The sequence below is a fragment of the Calidris pugnax genome, unplaced genomic scaffold (genome assembly GCF_001431845.1).
Source record: "Calidris pugnax isolate Ruff unplaced genomic scaffold, ASM143184v1 scaffold38, whole genome shotgun sequence".
NCBI lineage: Eukaryota > Metazoa > Chordata > Aves > Charadriiformes > Scolopacidae > Calidris > Calidris pugnax.
This window is the reverse complement of record NW_015090995.1, coordinates 928,554-947,261: the sequence shown is the minus strand read 5'-3', so window position 1 is coordinate 947,261 and position 18,708 is coordinate 928,554. Positions and strand designations below refer to the sequence as shown.

Here is an 18,708-nt window from a genome sequence, read left to right as displayed (position 1 = left end):
CCCCTGAATATAGGGACGTAGCTCCACGTGGGGTGGAAATACACACTTATTAGGGAGGTTCCTGTTAAATATCTTACAAATACTGATGAGTTAGTTCCAAGCTACTCACAGAGACACTTTGTCTTGTGCTGGGAGAGCAATTGCCCAGCAGCTGTGCTCGAATTCCTTTTAACACAGTTGTGTCTCAGCTCTGCTCCAGGCGAGCAGATGATGCTCCACGGCTTGACAAGACCGTGTCCCGCAGGGACGGAGTTGGGCGAGTGAACTGACAGAGGTTCTAGTTCACAAAATGGGCTGGAAATATTGATTCTGGTAGCGGGGATGTGAAATAAAGAATTCCCGTTTCTGTGGAGAAGGAGGTGGCCACCATGTTGAGCAAAGGCTCGTCCCTTGAGAGCAGGCTCCAGAAGGAGCGATGCATCTTCATTTTTTTCTTCTTTTATTTTTGATACACGCTCAAAATATTTAAAGGTTGCATGTGGGGGAAAAAAAAAACAACCCCACAAAAAAACCACAATTAAAACATTAATTATTAGTGTTGAGAGTATTTTGAGTCATTTTTGTATTTAATCGGCTGTAATTAAATACTCAGTGAACACAAAATTAGGTCATATATTATGTAAATAGGATGAGACATCCACTAGCTCTAGCAACAAATGCTTTGGAGTCCTTAAGGGTATGATTTGTGATTGGACTCTTGGAGCCTAATTGGTTCTGTCTGACCCCGATTTCCTCCTCTGCCATGTGCCCACCTGAATGCAGAGCCCACACCGAGGAGGACGTGGGGGGAGACCCACCATAGGTCATCCACTGCCTCCAGCTATGGCTGGAGAAGCCTTCTCCTTGCTGGATCATCTTCTCAGAGGGTTTGAGATGAGCTCTACCTAGGGGCAGGCTTTCTCCATGCCCCCAGTCCACCTCTCTTCCCTGCTGTGGTCCAGCCAACTGACTTGAGTGCATCCTTTAGACAAGGACAGAATGATTTTAGGTATATTAAAAAATATATATAAATTAATAGGTGCTTAACCATTACGCTGAGCGAGGCTCGGGGCACTCAGCGCTGCCCGGGATCATGCCCTCCATTCTCTTAACATGACACTTGATAACTTCTCCTTTAGCATTCATAATTACAAATGCCAAACCTGATTTTGCTCCCTTTGAGGATAGCGGGGAGCAGTAACAGGTCCATTATTATTAGTCAGAACAATTATGTAGCTCTTAAAGAAAGGGGAAAAAAAAAAAAATTTGAAAAATGGAACTGTTGGATTCAGCAGCGTTCCGTGGCGGTCTGAAGCCACTTCATCCTCGTGTCCTCCTCTCATGGCAGTCTTTGTTCCCGTCCCCAGAAGTGGCCCTCGAGGAGCACCACCATCCCCACCCGTTCCTTTCTCCCCAGCTCTCCCAGTTCTCACTTTTCAATCGGAACACGAGCCTCTGCAGGTATGAGGCATGTGGAGAAAGATGCTGGTGGCTGAGCGGGGAAGCGAGAAGGAAAACCTGCAGGTAGCTTTCTTCCTACCCTCTCCTGGTCCTCCACCATCCGTTTGTTTCCCATTCTACCCTATTTTGTTTCCTGGTTGAAAGAGGCTGCAATTCAGAGCTGACTTGGAGATGATACATCAAATATTCTGTTTGAGTCCTTCAGGTATTAGTTTTGTAGAGCGTGTGGGGCGTGGTGCTGCTCCTCTTCTTCAGGTGATGGAAGAAATAGGTTTCAGTCCATTATATTTTGAGTTTTTAAGAGGGATAATGTCTTCTCTAGCCTCCCTTCTTTTGTGCCCTCCCCTTCCCAACCAAAGCACCTCTATTTTACAGAATTTCCTTCCTTAGCCCACACCTGATTCCTCCTAGATCCTTGACAAAGAGCAGAGTAGGATTAATTCAGTAAGAAGAGACCAGCCTTGTCATTGGGAGTGAGGACAATCCATGGGGAGGCGCGGTGGGATCTCCGCTGCTCCCAAACCCTAAGGTGGGGCATCGGAATGAGTCTGTAAAAGGGAAATCAACGAGCACATTACTGTAAGGGAGGTGGTGTGTGATTTTTTTATATCTTGGTAGCTTTTTTCCTAACTCCCTGCGAGATAGGAAGATCCTGGCCTTTTCTGAGGGCTGGGCTTCTGCACCTTGAATTAATCTGGCTGGAGTCGCGGGCTCTCGGCAGCACCAGCTGCTTCTCTCGCCCCTCGTAGCTCTGAGTGGCAAATTATACAGTTGCCTCCCTCTATTTACCTTGCTGTATTACCCCTGGGTCGGGGATGGAATACCTGGCATGTGCGGTCCAACATTTATAAGTGAAAAGCTTATTTATCTGGCTCAGCTGTGATAAACCTGCGTGGACCCTTAAGGTGTGTGGATGTATTGCAGCCGTGGGCAACTTCCAGGAGGTGGTGGGTGTGATTCTGGGCACGGGATGTTAGTTACCGTTTGCTTTCGGTGATAATAGCTGCTGGGGGACAAAATGGGTCAGTCTGGAGGGGCTGAGGACCCGATATTTCACTTTCAAACTTCTTTCTTGCTGGGTGGGTCAGGCTTGGCTGCTTTCGGCTTCGTGCCGTCGGGGAGGCATGGATTTGGCTTATCAAGCAGCGCTGGGCTCACTAAGTGGCTGGCAGACATTATAGAAAAGCGAGATGCTATTCATGCTGCAGTGGATAAGAAGTTGGAAAGCATTGGTTTAAGATTGCAAGAGGCTGAGAGGAAAATTGAAGTCATGGAGATAACGATCATTGGACCTAATGCTGCTCTTGCTGAGAATGCCAAAGACCAGGTTGTAAGGCGTGCAGAAGTCCAGTTGATGATCTGGAAAATAAGTGCAGATTGAGTATTATCATCTTGGTGGGAGAATCTTGTGAATATATTGACGGAGAAGCAGAGAGATTCACGCTCTTGTGGTGGGGCGCTGGTCGAGCTGCATAAATGCTGGGTGAAATAGTGCTTCAGTGTGCCATGCAGCATCACCTTAGTGACATAGGAAACTGCTAAACAGTGATGTCCCGGGACAATAAATCAGTGAATATTATTAGATGACACAGTGACTTCCAACTGGTCCATATGTTTCAACTCCAACAAAAAAAACCACATGTTTTTTTCACAAAGTGTAGGGGAATCGTTCAGTCTCTAATCTCAGGAGGTAATTTTAATCCTCTGTGAGTTCTGTGTGTCATTTGGATTTGACTTTTTCTGATATATACTAAAAAAATAAGAAGTCTAAAATTGCTCTCACTGAAAAGCATCTAGGGTACTCCCCCTTCTTATTGCCAACAGGTTATCATTTAATAAAACACTTTCTATTTATATACAAACTGGCAGAGAGAGAAATTTGAACTACAGTTGGTGCCATAGGCCGACATTTTTTTTTTTTTTTTTTTTTTTTAAAGAGAGAGGAGAATGGGCTTTTAGGTTAAACTGTTTTTACCAACTGCATTATGCGCCAATAGGTAGCGAATAGATAACATCTTCTCAGTTGTACGCACAATCGGATTTTATCCTCCAGCAATGGAGATTTTGTGTGCAGCTGCTGACAGAAGATTTTATTTGTCTGACAAAGGCCCCTGTGGACAGAGAGGTTTTTCCCCATTGACAGGAGTGGTCCTTCAGCACATTTTGGGACTGTCCACCTTCGGAATTGATCCTTCTTGAAGGTCCACTGATTTCTTCCAACCTGTTAAACATCCGCTATTTAACAAAAAAATAAATAAAAAAAATCTAATATAAAAATTACCATCCTGACCTTTTCCTCTGGGGTTTTGCAGTTGCCTTGACCTGCTTTCCTCTCCCTGGGACAGCAGTGATGTGTCCCACTGCCCCGGGCTGGGAGGGAGCTGGGAGGGCAGCCACGACGTCGTGCTGGGTTGTGCCTTCTCCTGGTGACACGCTTGCCTGGGGAGGGGTGTGAAAAGGAGCAAGTGGATTAACCACTCATTTTTCTGTGTTATGCCTTTGTGCCAGATTTCTTGTGTGCCTGATACTGGTGGTTCCTTGCAGAAGTGCCGCTGTGCATCGGGTTCATTCCCTCTGAGAGCGAGGGACGGCGTCCCCTTGAGTCTCTGAAAGGCACAATAAAAGCGTGTTGTGTTCATTGGTCCCATCTTTTCAGATTGCTTGGGATTTCAAACTTTGTTTTCCTGATATGAGAACAGATAGATGCTGGAAGTTTTCCTTTGGCCCGGGGTTTTTGATATTAAGAGAGAATTTGGAAACCAAGGATTATATTCTAGCCAAAGGATGATTTGACATACTGTGAGGTCTGATGATTTAAAAGATTAAAACCTTTCCTGATCTTAACTGTTCTTATGTTTTGCTTTTTCCTGAAATGTCCATGAAGTGGATGGAGTTTATTGCTTATGGGGGTCTGGTCTCTGTGACACCTCTCTGTACAGAACCTGGGGGGGTCTCTGTCAGAGTGATGCTTCTCAGTTCACTCCAGCATCGCAACCGGTCAGTGGGGTCTCTGTGCTTTTATTTATTAATATCTCTATCTCAGATGATCTCCTGTGCTGTGGCACATGATGCGCGGTGAAAGGGGTTCTGCTGGACCGGCTCCTCCCCAGGAGATGGGGAGGAACGGAGGAGGAAAAGCAAACAGGGCAATTAACTCCTCTCAAGAAGGACAAAATGTTTGTTGTGCTAAAAATACACGGCCACATTGCTGATACTACATTTGATGGCAGCGTCACCGAGCTATTTCAAGATGATGAATGGGAGGGGTAAGGATACAGATCTGCTTGGGGAAACGTGGTGGCCTAAAGCCTGCTGAGGGCCCAGGAGAGCAGTGGACAAGGTGAGGTCCACCAGGCAGTGTGCTGGGGCTCCATCACCCCGGGGAGGACATTCCTGCCTGCCTAGGCTGGTTTTGAGGGGCTGAGCAGATGCAATTTCAGTGGGGAGATGTGAAGAGTGTTGAGGGACACACAGTACATGGAGGTGTGCATCATCCCACAGTGGTGGGATGCCTTCAGCTCCTGGGCAGCCACCTGACCAGAGCCTGTAAATTCACAACGGAGGCACGGAGCGTGCAGGGGCCGAGCTGGTGTCCAGCCTTGGACTAATTTTTAGTATATATTTGTATATATTTGCAGCTGTGTGCAGCCAAAGGGGTGGTGGGGGAACATTGGGAGACCTTATAGCAGCTTTCCAGTCCCTAAAGGGGCCTATGGGAGAGATGGGGAGCCATAGGACAAGGGGAATGGTTTTAAACTGAAAGAGGGGAGATTTAGATTAGATATTAGGAAGAAATTCTTTGCTGTGAGAGTGGCCCAGGTTGCCCAGAGAAGCAGTGGCTGCCCCATCCCTGGAGGGGTTCAAGGCCAGGTTGGAGGGGGCTTGGAGCAACCTGGTCTGGTGGGAGGTGTCCCTGCCCAGGGCAGGGGGTGGGACGGGATGATTTTTAAGGTCCCTTCCAACCATCCTATGATTCTATGCCCTGTGGCTACCTGCTTCAGAAGCTTCCCTGGCCAGCAGAGCTTCTTGGCTTTCTGCTAGATGTGGCTTTTGGTTTAAGTCCTCAGCTTTTCTGTGCCGTGCCAGCAAGCCTGGGAACCCGTTTCTGCGCGCCGCTTAAAATGTAGAAGATCTTTTTGATTACCTGTGAGATTGCTTAGGAAATTTCAGCGCTTTGTTGTATTGCACATGCTCCTAATACATTTACAAGCAAAGCCACACACTGGGACAAAACTAGGTCACTGGTAGACTCCTTACTGGACAGATGTTTAATTTTCCTAATTCACCCTCTATATTAAGCAACATAATTGTAATTTTAGGGGTAGCCGAATCTTGCTGACCGCAGCTGGTTTTTATTGTGGATCCTTCAGAAGGCTGAATTTTAGAGGCACAAAATGAGAGTTTTTCGTACATGGGAGAAAGAGGGATATTTTGTCTTTGACTCTCAGTGGGAGGTCACAGCCTTTTGTGCTGGCAGCTCTGAAACCAGCACAAACTGGGGTGATTAGCTCCCTTTTCTAATGAGTACACAAAGCTGATTGTGAATGAGCCAGTGGGTTCATTGTGCAACCTTGGCCTGCGTTTAATCCTTTCTGTGAGACCCCCTTTTTTTTACACAGGGACAGCAATTGGAATCCAATTTACACCGGGGCCCGGCATTAAATCTCCTTACGCTGGCGATACCACTAATCAATGAAATTGAAATTCAATTGCTGTTAGGAATCTCTTCCCTTCGCTTACGCCACTCGCTTTCTGCTGTGCCGGGTGTTTTAAGAGAGATGAAGCCCTTAAGTGGGAAACACTTTGTCTTCCTAATACAAGAATAAACAATGTCTCGCTTCTTTGGCAAAACACATCCCAAGTAGTGTGTAACAAGCAGGAGAGATCTTAAAAGTCCATCAAGAGGCGTTATGGTAATTTTGCGAGAACGACCACCTTGCTTTTAGTGAGAATTATCTAAATATGAAGATAAAAGGGAGAAGAAAGGGAGCTTGACGTGTAGAGAGACACATGAAAGGTTTTGGGAGAGGCTTTCTGTGCTGCTTGGAGATAGGAGCGGGTGAGTTTTCTGGCAAGCACCTTAACGTCAAGAAGAGTTTCTTGCTGTGGGGATTTCACTTCACCAAGCAGGACTTGGGAAATCAGGTGTGGGGTGCGTCCGACATCAGCGAGTGACAAAGAGGAGACTCCATCTCCATCGCTTGTTTTCCTTTCGAGGAACATTCTGAATGCTGATTAATCAGCCCCTCCCAACGACCTTGGGAACTACAAAATCATTGTTTTGAAGGAACTTCCCCATGTTGCAATCGAGGAACTCAGACACAGAAAGATAAGAACCAAGTATCTAGGAGCATTAGTGTTTGGGCACCACTGTGTGATGGGGAGGGATGATCTCAGAAGCCGTCAATGTCCATCCTCTGGAAACCAAGCAGTTGAAATATCTCACCTGGGGAACTCATAAATGGGAAAGCCACGAATTGTGGCTCGCTCTTGGAAATTTTGGCTGGTCATGGCCTTTGAAAGCCAATGTTCTTTGTGCCTTGGAACTGCTGGGGTTAGGAGTTGCTCCCTTCTCATCCCCATCTATTACTCTTGCTGCCTGCAACCCCTTGAAATATTCATTCCGCCTTTATTCATCAGTGCTGTTTAATACCCTGGGCATAACGATGATCTGGAACGTGTGTATTATGTTACAGTATTGTTTGGGGATTATCTAGAAAGCTGACACTGGGCTGGAAATTAGTGAGTACATATGCCCAGAGTAACCTGTATGCCAGGTGTAATTATTTAAAAAATCATGAAGTGGCCTCCCCAAAATCAGGTGATACTTTTTACACAATTAGCTGAGGTGGCTTCTTATTTCTCACTTAGTTTCTGAGCTGTGAGGATGTATTTTGGTGTCTCTTCCAATCTTTTATTGCAGCTACAGGAGTTGGAAGTCTATTTTAGGGGAGGCAGGGGAGAAAGGAATTTGTGAACAGAAGTGTTAAGGTGAGTGCTACAAAACTTATGATTAAAATCCCAGGGACTGTTAAATTGAACAAGAGTTTGGCCATTTGTCTGTACTTACACAGCTTTCTGCTGTGGTTTCGCTGTGAAAACCGTGCAGGTGGTCTTACCTTTGTGGGACTCCTCCTGTCCTGAGGAATCTGAAACTCAGGCTGAGTTGACTTCAGGGCTGTTGGGTCAGACAGCTTGGAGTCATAGAAACATTTGGGTTGGAAAACACCCTTGAGGTCACCAAATCCAAGTGTAAACCTACCACTGCCAAATCCACCACTAAACCATGGCCCTCAGGTGGGAAGAGGAGGTGTTGGGGAGCAGGGCATTACTGAATTTCAGTGATTTTTTATTTATTTATTTATTTTTTTAAACCTGGCATTTTGAAGTGATGGATGCATCTGAGAATGCAGAAGCTTTTCTTACTGACAACTAAATCTACCACAGAGGGGACTGCCCGTCTTCTGAGTGGAAAAATGCGCTTTTGGAGGGTGGTGCTTTGGGGTTCCCAGACTGACAGATCACATTGGTGTGTTTATGTACCACATTAATTTGGTTATATATCAGTGACCTTTCCTCTCTGATCTGAGCCTCTGGGCTGTCCAGATGGAGTTATTGCAGAGTTTTCTGACCAAGGCTAAGCTGAGAGGCCAGTAAAGAAGTTACAGCTGGTACCAAACGTAGCTGCCTGTTTGATGGCCATTGCTGCAGGGAATGTGTTTACTTGACTTGATGTTGAGTGCATTGATTTCCACATACAAATAAAATAAATAATAAATAAACCCTACCAAACCAAAAAAAACCCACCAAATCCCCCCAGTTATTACTTTAAGCTCACCTCTTGTTTCACAGATGCTGGTTATCACAAGACACCGAGGAAGATGGGGTTCAGCTGTAATGACTTGCAGGGTAATCATTGCCTACATAACAGCCAGGAGCTTTAAACCACTGGGCTTTGGCTTTTTCAGTGGGTGAAGCCTGGACTTTGCAATCGATTCAGTTGGGAAAAGTCCAGTTGACCTTTCAGGCAGTGTTGATCTGCCGGCCTTTAAGGTGAGAGTATTTTATTTTTATTTTTTCTTTCGTACCAATACAACTCTCCGAAATAAGGACAAACGCCCCAAAGCGCTCAAGAGGGCCTGTTTTAATAAGTGAAACATTTTGGGGCATTTGATTTTGTGACCTTTTTTTTTCTGTGAGCAAGTTGAACTCGAGCGCTTTGCAGGGAGCGTTATTTTGTGGCGAGAGGACATTGATCTTTTTGGCAGAAAATAAATGGATGTTTGTGTTATGACGCCTATTCAATGTACTTTCTTTTACGTACCTGCAGGATGCTCTGCCCCGAAATCAGATCTTGCCTGACTGATACATTTTAAGCAGGATGATTCTGACTCTTTCACAACTTTCAAGTGTAAATGTGTTAATGTTTTGCCCGGTACATTATTTCTAACAGGCTGAACTTTCATTGTGTTTTCGCAGTTTGGGTTTACGTTTAACTCCAGGCTTTCGTAGTTATTTAATTCTTCATAATTTTTAACGCTCCTGGTAGCCTCACGACTGCCCCAAGATTGCAAAGAAAGAGACAAACACCCAGCCTCCTCGGCTTTATTTTGCTAAAGATCTTCCTTTCTGTCCCCAACCTCCAAGCCCCCAAATCTGAGCCCCGGGGGAAAAAACGGGAAGTTGCTTCCTCAGACCTGTCAACTCTTGTGCTTTCAGGATGAGCCTAATGATGTTGAGCCCTATATGATTCTTTCACACTTGTCTACTTCAATCTCACACCGCCAGACAAGCAGTGGCTGTGCTGAGGAAGGGATGAAAGTCCTGCTACGGCAGAAATCTGCAAAACGTACGCGCTGGGTGTGAAGGAAATTTGGGATCAGATGCAAATCCTGCGTGTAGCATAGCTGGTTGGGTGGTTGTTTTTTTTTTTTTCTCCTCTCCCTTGCAGTTTAATATGATTTTTGTCTTGATGCATAAGAAATCAAATCAGGTTTTGGAGGGATAAGAGTGAAGAATTATGCTGAGTGTTTCCCATCTGCCTGGTGTTGTGTAGGTAGGAGTAAATAGCAGGATTTGGCCGTGGAGGGAAGAGAATTAGTGCTGAAATTGTGTATATAGGTGGCTGCCAGCCTAATGTTTCAGAGACTGCCCTCTCTGCCTTTTTTAACCAATTATGAGACCACTTGTCCTGAGGACATTTTGTGCCTGGAGTTTCCATGTAAAAATACTGGGGTTGCATTAACAGATTAATATAGTCCTCTCTCTAACCACAACAACACGCAACCCACCATCTCCCCGGTGCTTTTTCTCACTGAAGAGGGATATGAAACGCTACCAGGGTAAAATTTGGGAGCAACTGGTGCGCAGCGTTACTGGACTGCCTGTATTCCTTAGCGTGAAGTCATCCCTTTGTTCTCTGTGTTTGCTTTTCAGCTTAATCTGTGAGCGGTTTCCTCTACTTCTATTTTTCTGGTGAGTCAGAGAGGAGCAGAGGAACAGGCTAAACACAGATGGAAGCGAGATAGCTCCATCGCTGCCCCTGCTGCCTCAGTTTCTCTCTCTCTGCAGTGCACTCTTTACAGATAGCCTTTGGAAAATTCGTGTGTGGGTGCTACAAACACACAAGGTGACGTGGAGGCAGGGTGTGCTTTGCCCCTTTGCTGTTAGATTGATTTACACACCCATGAAATGGAGATCAGATTTATCTTGGGTGTGTAAACAGCGTGGCCGCCTCTTTTCTAACGATTATCCGTCGCCTTTTTGCTCTGTGTGGATATTTACAAGCTAATTTTGTACGAGGCTCTGGTTTTGGTGTACCAGGACAGTATCTGAAGCCGTGTAGACGAGGGCTGAGCATCTGTTTCCCTGCAAGAGTAGCTGTGGGTATGTGAGACCTGGGGATGGAGAGCCCTCCCCTGTGCCGGCACCAAGGGACGGTCCCTGCTCCAGAGGAGCAACTGCTGAACAAAATGGGTGGGGAGACAGAAAAAAGAGGTGGGGTATTGCACATGTTATTGAACGTTTTACTGCTTTATCCTTATTTTCTCAGTTCTAAATGGAGGTAGGTTTTTTTTTTTTTACTTGTAACTCGCTTGTAGTGGGGTCCCCTCTCAAAAACCTGGATCCTGGAGGCTCTGCTGAATCTGAACCTTTCTGTGTCCATCCGCAGCTGCAGCACACCAGGCACTTAGGCATTTTTTATTTTTTTTTTTTGCGACTATTTTGCCAGCAAAGGCTGATGTCAGACCTCTGGGTAGTTAAAAAGCAAATTCAAGCAGCCCATTGTGGGGAACCTGAGAAAGTGCTGTCGCCAGCCAGGTTCTCAGGGAATGCTGGCCCTTGCCCAGCGGTCGAACGGGTGATTTACTGTGTGCTTTTCCCCATTGCTATGCAGCAGGCCAGAACTGCTGCTTGCTTTTTTTTATTTATTATTATTATATATTTTTTTTAAAAAAAACCTCTTTTATTGGATTTGTGAGCTTTCTTTGTGGTTTGCCAAATGACCGGTGTTAAAAATGACATTCTTTGGCTGTAGGTCTAAAGGTTGTGATAGCGAATCAGGATTCCAGCATCAGAAATTGGGCTCCATAAGAGGCAGGAGTATAAATCAAGGCTGAGCTGATTAAATGCAAGGCTCTGGGGCCCGTGGCGTTCAGTTCCTCTGCTGAAGTTCCTGAGGGGCTTGGATGGGCAGTGAAAGAGGAAAGCATGTACTCAGGAGTGGTCCCAAAGTGCTGTTTGTCATCTGCAGAGGGTAAAGTGGTCTGAGGAAGACCATGGGCAATCCCTTGTGGATGATACCAGCCACCCTGCTGAACCTGGCCAGATGACCACGTTCCTGGGTGAAATTGGCACCAGCAAGTCCTTGAGTCAGAGGCCTCTGAGTTCAATACTGGCTTCTTGAGATGTTTTACAGCTGTTCTGCAGGTCCCAACCTGTGCTGTTCCTGACACGCTGTTGTGATCTTGTGGTGGGACATGCAGCAATGCCCAGCCTGGTCGGTTTGGGTGGGTTGTGCCAGTGTCTGCAGTAGGAGAAGCATGGTGGAGTGACTGGCTGTAGGTATATGGTGTGGTCTGGATCTGACACATGTTCTCACCCTCTGATGTGACCTGGCGTGGCTGTGACCTGCTCTTGGAGGTGGCATCTGCTCCCCTCCAGCTCCATTTCTTGTCAGGAGCTGCTCAGCAGTACAGGCTCTGCCTTCAGGGCTTCAGCTTCAACTGCACCTTGGCTAACCACAGGTTTTACTAGTGCTTCTAAGACAAAATGTGTGTCAGTCACTCCTCTTTGTCTCCGTTTCCTCATTTCTTTCAGCAGTCCCTCTTTAGGCACTGAAAACTGCAAGTGTTCTCCATTCCAAAATACTCTTTCCAGTTAGACAATGCGAACCAAATGAGAGACCTCCTTAAGAGACACATCAGGCATGTATTGGTGAAAACAGGATAGAAGCAGCAAAACACATTCTAAAATGTTTGCTACAACATGATGTCTCAAAGAATCCCCAAATTCTTCTCCAAGGGCAGTTCTCCCCAGCCGGGGCTGTGGGTACCCGGGTGGTGGTGGGGCATCTCAGAGGTATCTAGAGATGAACGTTGGTCCCGGTCTCCCTCTGTGTTAAAACAATATTGTGTTAGCACATACCTACACCAGTGACTGTGCTTTTTAATGAATATGCACCGTGCCGAACATAAAATCTAGATGCATCCCCTGGGGACGTTTTCTTTTTTGACTGCTCCAAAAATCCCGTTCGAGCACATTCAAGTTAGTCATCCAACATCTGCTTGCTTTTCCTTCCTATCGGTAGTCATTCGGGGGGAAACTTCTAGGGATAACCTTTGCCAGCTCTTCCCTAAATACCGAGTCATATATAGGGAGCACGGATGTTTTTAATACGCTCCGCCGACAGCAGAATGCAGCTGCCACCTGCAGACCGGCGTTTGCAGGGGGACCCTGACATTTGGGCCGTGCCTAAAAGGTTTCTCTGTGAACCCTAAAAAATAGGTTCACTGATTATTTATTATTATTATTTAAATATATATATATATTTTTTTCCCTCTTAATCCTTTGTATGCACTAGCTTGATTTTGGGGTTGGAGGAAGGGAAGAAAGGAGGGGGCGTGGGAGCTGTCGGGTGCTGCGGTGGAAGGGGGGGACAATGCCTCGGTGCCAGCCTCTTTCAGGAGGTTCAGCACAGCAGAAGGCAGCTGGCTCTGTCATTATGATCATCAGTTCCTCTTCCTTCTACACCTTCGCTCTTTCGGGTATCTGTTTTTTTGAGAATTCAGCTTAAGCTGCAGACTCCCCTGCGTCATTTAAACGTTGTCCTTGTTTGCCCCGGTTAGTCACCGTACACGAGCTGTTGCATTTAGTGCTAACCCGGTGCTAATCTACTACTTCTTTTAATAACATTAGAGTCACAACAAATAAATGCTCACCTTGTAGAAATGGCCCTTCCATCCCGCTCTGCTTTTTGGAAGACTGATTTGTAGCTTTTCGTTTCCATCCCAGTGCAGCCCCAGCCTGGAATTCTAAAGGACAGGTTTTTGTTGTGATAAATTTGGTGAGTTTTAGTGTGAAGAAGGAGGAGATGCAGCAGGTTAGGTGGAAGGGAACACATGGGCTCTTCTTTTTAGGTTGTCCATACTTTCCAATTAGTGTGCCTTTTCATTAGGGGATGATAGACATAAATTTTTAAAATATAAGGGAAAAGTATCTCCAGACAGCAGAGACATTTGGAGTCAAATAAAAAAAACCCACCACCTTTATTTTGCTTTGTTTGTCAATATGTTGTTGTTGAGTTTTTATTTTTAAATTGGTTTTTTTGGTTTTTTTTTACCAATTGGGTTAGATGGTGGCAAACTCAGAATAACCATTGCTGTAGCAGAAGAGTCTGGTGCTGGAGCATCACTCGCAGTCCCACACATCACTTGTAAGGAGGGCAAAACGTGGCCAGAGCAGAGTTGCCTCTGATATCTTCAGGTTTGGTGCCTGTTCCTAGGCTGAATCTGACAGCAAACAAGCTGGGCAATAACAATTCAAGGGGCAACAAAGCAAGCACCTCTATTTTCAGGTGATGGCCAGTAGCCATTGGCCTAACTTTTAATAGAGGGTGCAATTTGCCCTGTGTTTCAGCAGTACTCAGGTTGAAATTAATTCTTATTATGTGTCCTTTGTTCTTGGTCGCCACTATGTGATTTTTTTTTTATTATTTTTTTTTTCCCCACTGCAAATTAAACATAAGACGTTGTGGTGGGTTGCAATCTCAAGGGATTAATTCTGCAATTTCCAGCCTGATGTTCTTTTGTCCTGGAATGAAAATGGTCGTCTTAGGTAATGGCTATTTTTATACAACCATTTGTTCACTGAGAACTGGGTTGAGACCTCCAGTAGCGTATCATTGACTGCTAAACAGCCATCGTGCCGTTCACATCGCTTCTGGGCTTGGCTACGCCGTTGTCAGAGATGGAAAAGCTGGTTAAAAAACCCACCTCGTGTGGTCTTACTAACCCCGGTCACGGTCCCTCCCTTTCAATTCTCTCTCTCTTTTTATTTGGTGTGACTCAGGAAATCTTCATTTTGGGTGACGGGTAGAAATACTGATGTACAAATGAGAAATTGTACCTTCGTTAAGTTTTTTGTTGCAAAAAAAGAAGAAAAATGTAGAATATTGCTGCAGTACGTTGTGGTTAGCTGGAAGGACCACAGTGCTTGGGTGCATACAAATGTTTTGGTTTTGGAGGTGAGGACAGAGGCTGGATGGCTTCCCTCTTCCAGCAGCACATTTTTTTTTCTAGGAGAGCATGGCCTCGGGTGTTCAGACCCAGCTCTGGGAGGTGATGCCTGGATTGTATCCGCATAGATTTAGGCTTGGGCTGAGTGTGCTTTTGAGCCAAGATGGCACGACCTTACACTGCTCCTGGGGTGTGTTTAAGTGTTCAAAACACTTCATAGAATCACAGAATGGTTTGGGTTGGAAGGGATCTTAAAGATCATCAAGTTCCAACCCCCTGCCCTGGGCAGGGACACCTCCCACCAGACCAGGTTGCTCCAAGCCCCCTCCAACCTGGCCTTGAACCCCTCCAGGGATGGGGCAGCCACAGCTTCTCTGGGCAACCTGGGCCAGGCTCTCACCACCCTCACACCAAACAAGTTCTTCCCCAGATCTCATCTTAACCTCCCCTCTTTCAGTTTAAAACCACTGCCCCTTGTAATGCTTCCCAAGCATTTCTGTGGTTAATCCCTAATGGTTTTGCTTTAGAGAAAAGGAAACTGAGGCAAAGAGAGGGAGTGTCAGGGGCTCACTTGGAGTCCTGATGGTTAACTGGGCAATCGATTCGGTGGACCAAACTCCTTTTAAATTAAAAAGCTCAAAGTGAAAATACTGAAGCAAGCCAAGATCAAAATGCAGAGTGAAAAGCAGACTACTGTAAACTATCCATACTTTGTTTTTGGCCGCATACAGTGGATATACACACAGTTGTTTCGCAGGAATTATTTTATTTAGTTAATATTATTAAATAAATCCTTTGCAACTTTTCTCAAGGCCCCTTTTCTCAGTAAGCCCGGCCAAACAGCTTGGACATTGCCTCAGTGCTGAATTGGCTCATGGATCACTGTGCTCTGAAGTTTGTATTAATCAGCGCTCCGCAGTCAGTGTATTGTTGCTTCATTAACCTACTTGTTTTTAAGTATCTGTAAATCACAAAGAGGAGAAGTCCTGCTGGTAGCTGAGAAAGCAGCCCTGTTTGTAGCATCCCTCCTCTCTGAATCGCAGTTCTGGTTAGCACTTGGGGTTGTGGCTTTTTGGGTTTTTTTTTCTTGCTGTTGTTTTTCTTACCTGTGAAATTTGTGGTGTAGCCTAGGAAGGACGTTTCAGACGTGTATATCCAAAATTGCAAGTGCTGTTGCTTTTAACGTCCAAGCTCCCTGGGGATATTTGGTTCTTGAATACATCTATTCTCCAAGTGTTATTTCACTGCTCACAATGTCACAGCTAAGGCCTTGTTGTTCAGTAGGTAGATTTTATTTGTCAATGAGCTGCGTCTTTCTAAAGAGGCAGGAATTACAATAAAAAATGATGTATTTTATTTTTTAAGCAACTCATTACGGAGTTGTTAAAGGACACTAATAAATGTTACTAATAGATCTCTGCAGAGCCCATAGGAGGTATCAGTTGCACAATCTAACGGGGATTATGTATTAATATTTGTCTGGTCAATGGTGACATTGTTCAGTGGTCGGGTCCTGTATGTCTGAAAAGGACTTTGTGGGGATGGAGAGGAAAAAGAAAGGGTTACTCTTGCTGTTGAGGTTTGTATATTGATAGAATTGTCTGGATTGGAAGGGACCTTTAAGATCATCTAGTCCAACCATCAACCTAACTCTGATTAAAAAAACCCCATCACAAAACCATGTCTCTAAGCACTATGTCAACCTGTCTTCTTAATCCCTCCAGGGATGGTGCCTCAACCCCTTCCCTGGGCAGCCCATTCCAAGGCTTCATAACCCTTTTCCGTGCCAAAAGTGTTCCTAATCTCCAATCTGAACCTCCCCTGGGGTTAGGAGTAAGAACTCAGGAGCTGCTTTTGGTTTTCCATTATTTCCTGGAATTGCAATGTCAAGATAATGGGGCACAGTGGATGTTTTCTGCTCCGTAGCCTCTACCCAGGGTTCTGCTGGTGCTTGGCTTTTGTTGCTGTTGTCAGTGCAAGTGCTGTTGAAAATTCAATTGTTGAAACTCTGGCAACTTGGATTTAGGGCATGAGGCACCTACGTGCAATCGAACCCAAAACATGACTCATGGTGGTAATTTGTAATTGCAGGCACTGAGTGTGCAACTTGCTTTCCTTTGAAACACGGTCTATTATGCAACATGAGCTGACAAGTACATTTTTGAACATTTTCTCTGACTACACATAAGCATCAGTTCTGAAATTTGGAGAGCTTTCTAATGGAATGATATTCTCCAGGAGAATCAGATACATATTAACAAAATTTTTTAAACATAACAAAGAATAATTGAATTTCAATAGAATCTGATTGCATTTGGTGTGAGTTTCAAAAATCAATTTTTTTCTTAGTGATTTAAATTGCAATTGCCTTTCTATATTTGTATTTTTGTGCCTTGTGGAAAGCACCACGTGTGCTGTTGGCACTGCAGTGCCTGACTTCTGGGTGAAGGACTTTGAAGTGTACGAAGTCAATCGGGACGGTTTCAGTTCAGTAGAGTCATCCTTTTTGTTCCTGGTTACCAGCCCGTCCTACCTGTTGAGAAACAGAACATAAGCTGGAAACATACACTCTGGGTTTTAAAATAATCTTCCCCAAACTCCGAAAGCATGGAAAACTTTCTCTAAATTAATATTTAGACCAAATTTATTAAATGAGTGTGATTCTTCTAGCATGAAATTTTAAAAATTAATCTATCAGTCCCTTGCCTTGTGCTGCTAAAGGAGACAAAAGGGAACCTGTCTCTCTGTTCAGTTTTATTTTACTGAACTATTTTTCCGTTTGTGTGAGTAAATGCTCATCTGACATCATCACCACTTTTAACCATTCTGCAAAGCCGAATGCAAAATATGAGCTGTTCTTTTCAGCATTAGTCCCCAAAGGGCTCTGTACTGGTGAGCAACCCTCGTAACCCGTTTGCACAACTGGGCAAATGGGTGCACCCAAAGCTTTTCACTGCCTTGGATGGGCAGAAGCTGCCGAGCCTTGGTAGAGCCCATCTCTTCCATGGACTCGGAGAGGAACACAAGCGCTGGATGAGCATCCAGAAGGTGGACCCAGCTCTCTGGAGGTTGGTACCGCTGTCCTAGGGGTGAACTCAACTGTTGCTTCTTCCCTGCCAATGTTACCTGTGGTAGGGACATCAGCCTGGAGATATCAACACACATTACTGGACATGATGGGAAACAGAGCCCTGGCTGGTCTCCTACTCTGCTTGGGTCTCCTCCTTGCCCCGTTTTACCAGGTTTTTAGCTGCTCGGATGAGATCTCATCCCTCTTGGGAGACCTGGGCACACGCATCCTCCCCACCTGTGAGCTGCAGGCAGGAGGAGAGGTGCTTTGAAAATGTGAATTGAGGCATTTTCCCAGTTCCCAGGTGTGTTTTGTGTTTGTTTGGATGAGAATGAAGGAGAACTTCGCTTGTGCCTTTGAAAGGGCAGAGTGACCCCAATGCAGTGTCTGTTCTGCCTTGTCATGGCCCCGCTTTCCGAGTGCCCCAGATCCCACCCCATGGTGCTGAGCCCCAGAGAAAGCCCTGGAGTAGTTTTGGGGTTTATGCACCGGCAAAGTGATTCATAAGACGTTCATTAACTTGTGATTAATGGCTCAGAGGGGCTTTAACAACTCACATGTTGCCTTCTGTTGTCGCTGCTTAAAAATAAACAAGCAGCATCTCCTGCACCCCAAACCCCCTTGAATCTGGGGACAAAAATAGACATAAATAGCATGGACTGCCTGCGTATCTACAAAGATGCTGAGGGACCTGGAGCATCTCTCTTACAAGAGAGGCTGAGGGACTTGGGTCTGTTTGGTCTGGAGAGGAGAAGACTGAGGGGGGATCTGATCAATGCTTATAAATACTTAAAGGGTGGGTGTCAGGAGGATGGGGCCAGGCTTTTTTTGGTGGTGCCCGGGGACAGAACAAGAGGAAATGGGCACAAACTTGAATGTAAGGAGTTCCACCTAAACATGAGGAGGAGCTTCTTTCCTGTGAGAGTGGCAGAGCCCTGGAAGAGGCTGCCCAGGGAGGTGGTGGAGTCTCCTTCTCTGGAGACATTCAAACCCCACCTGGACACGTTCTTGTGCGACCTGCTCTGGGTGGCCCTGCTCTGGCAGGGGGTTGGAGGAGATGATCTCCAGAGGTCCCTTCCAACCCCATAGCATTGTGTGGTTCTGTGGAAGTGCTGCACCAGCCTTTCCAAGGCAGCCTGAAACCCCCGCGCCGTGGATGCCTGCGGAGCTGCAAAGCACCGGGGCTTCTTTTGATATATCCCTTTTCAGAAGGTGTAAGCACTGATTCGTCAGAAAGGTGACAGCTCGTCATTAGCCAGTTGGGTCACATACGTTCCGGTGGGGAACGGTGTTTGATCAAGTGAAGCCCAAGGTAAGACGGGGAGAAACACGCTGTAAAAGGACGCTTTGTTAATGCCAGACATAGAGGTGGCTCCCTGGAATCTCATGCAAACACGGAATAGCTTCTATTTTATCCTCATCTCGTGAAATGTGCTGAGCTTAAGTGGAAGCAGCTGCCTC

General features: G+C 45.6%; 1 protein-coding gene across 1 annotated transcript in view; it reads left to right on the top strand.

The window, feature by feature from the left end:
- Positions 1-8,392: 8,392 nt before the first annotated feature.
- KIAA2022 (KIAA2022 ortholog) overlaps positions 8,393-18,708 on the top strand; it is a 101,643-nt gene continuing 91,327 nt past the window's right edge. The window contains exon 1 of the mRNA XM_014955276.1: positions 8,393-8,493. The gene's annotated coding sequence lies outside the window, so the exon portion shown is untranslated. The remainder of the gene's footprint in view (positions 8,494-18,708) is intronic.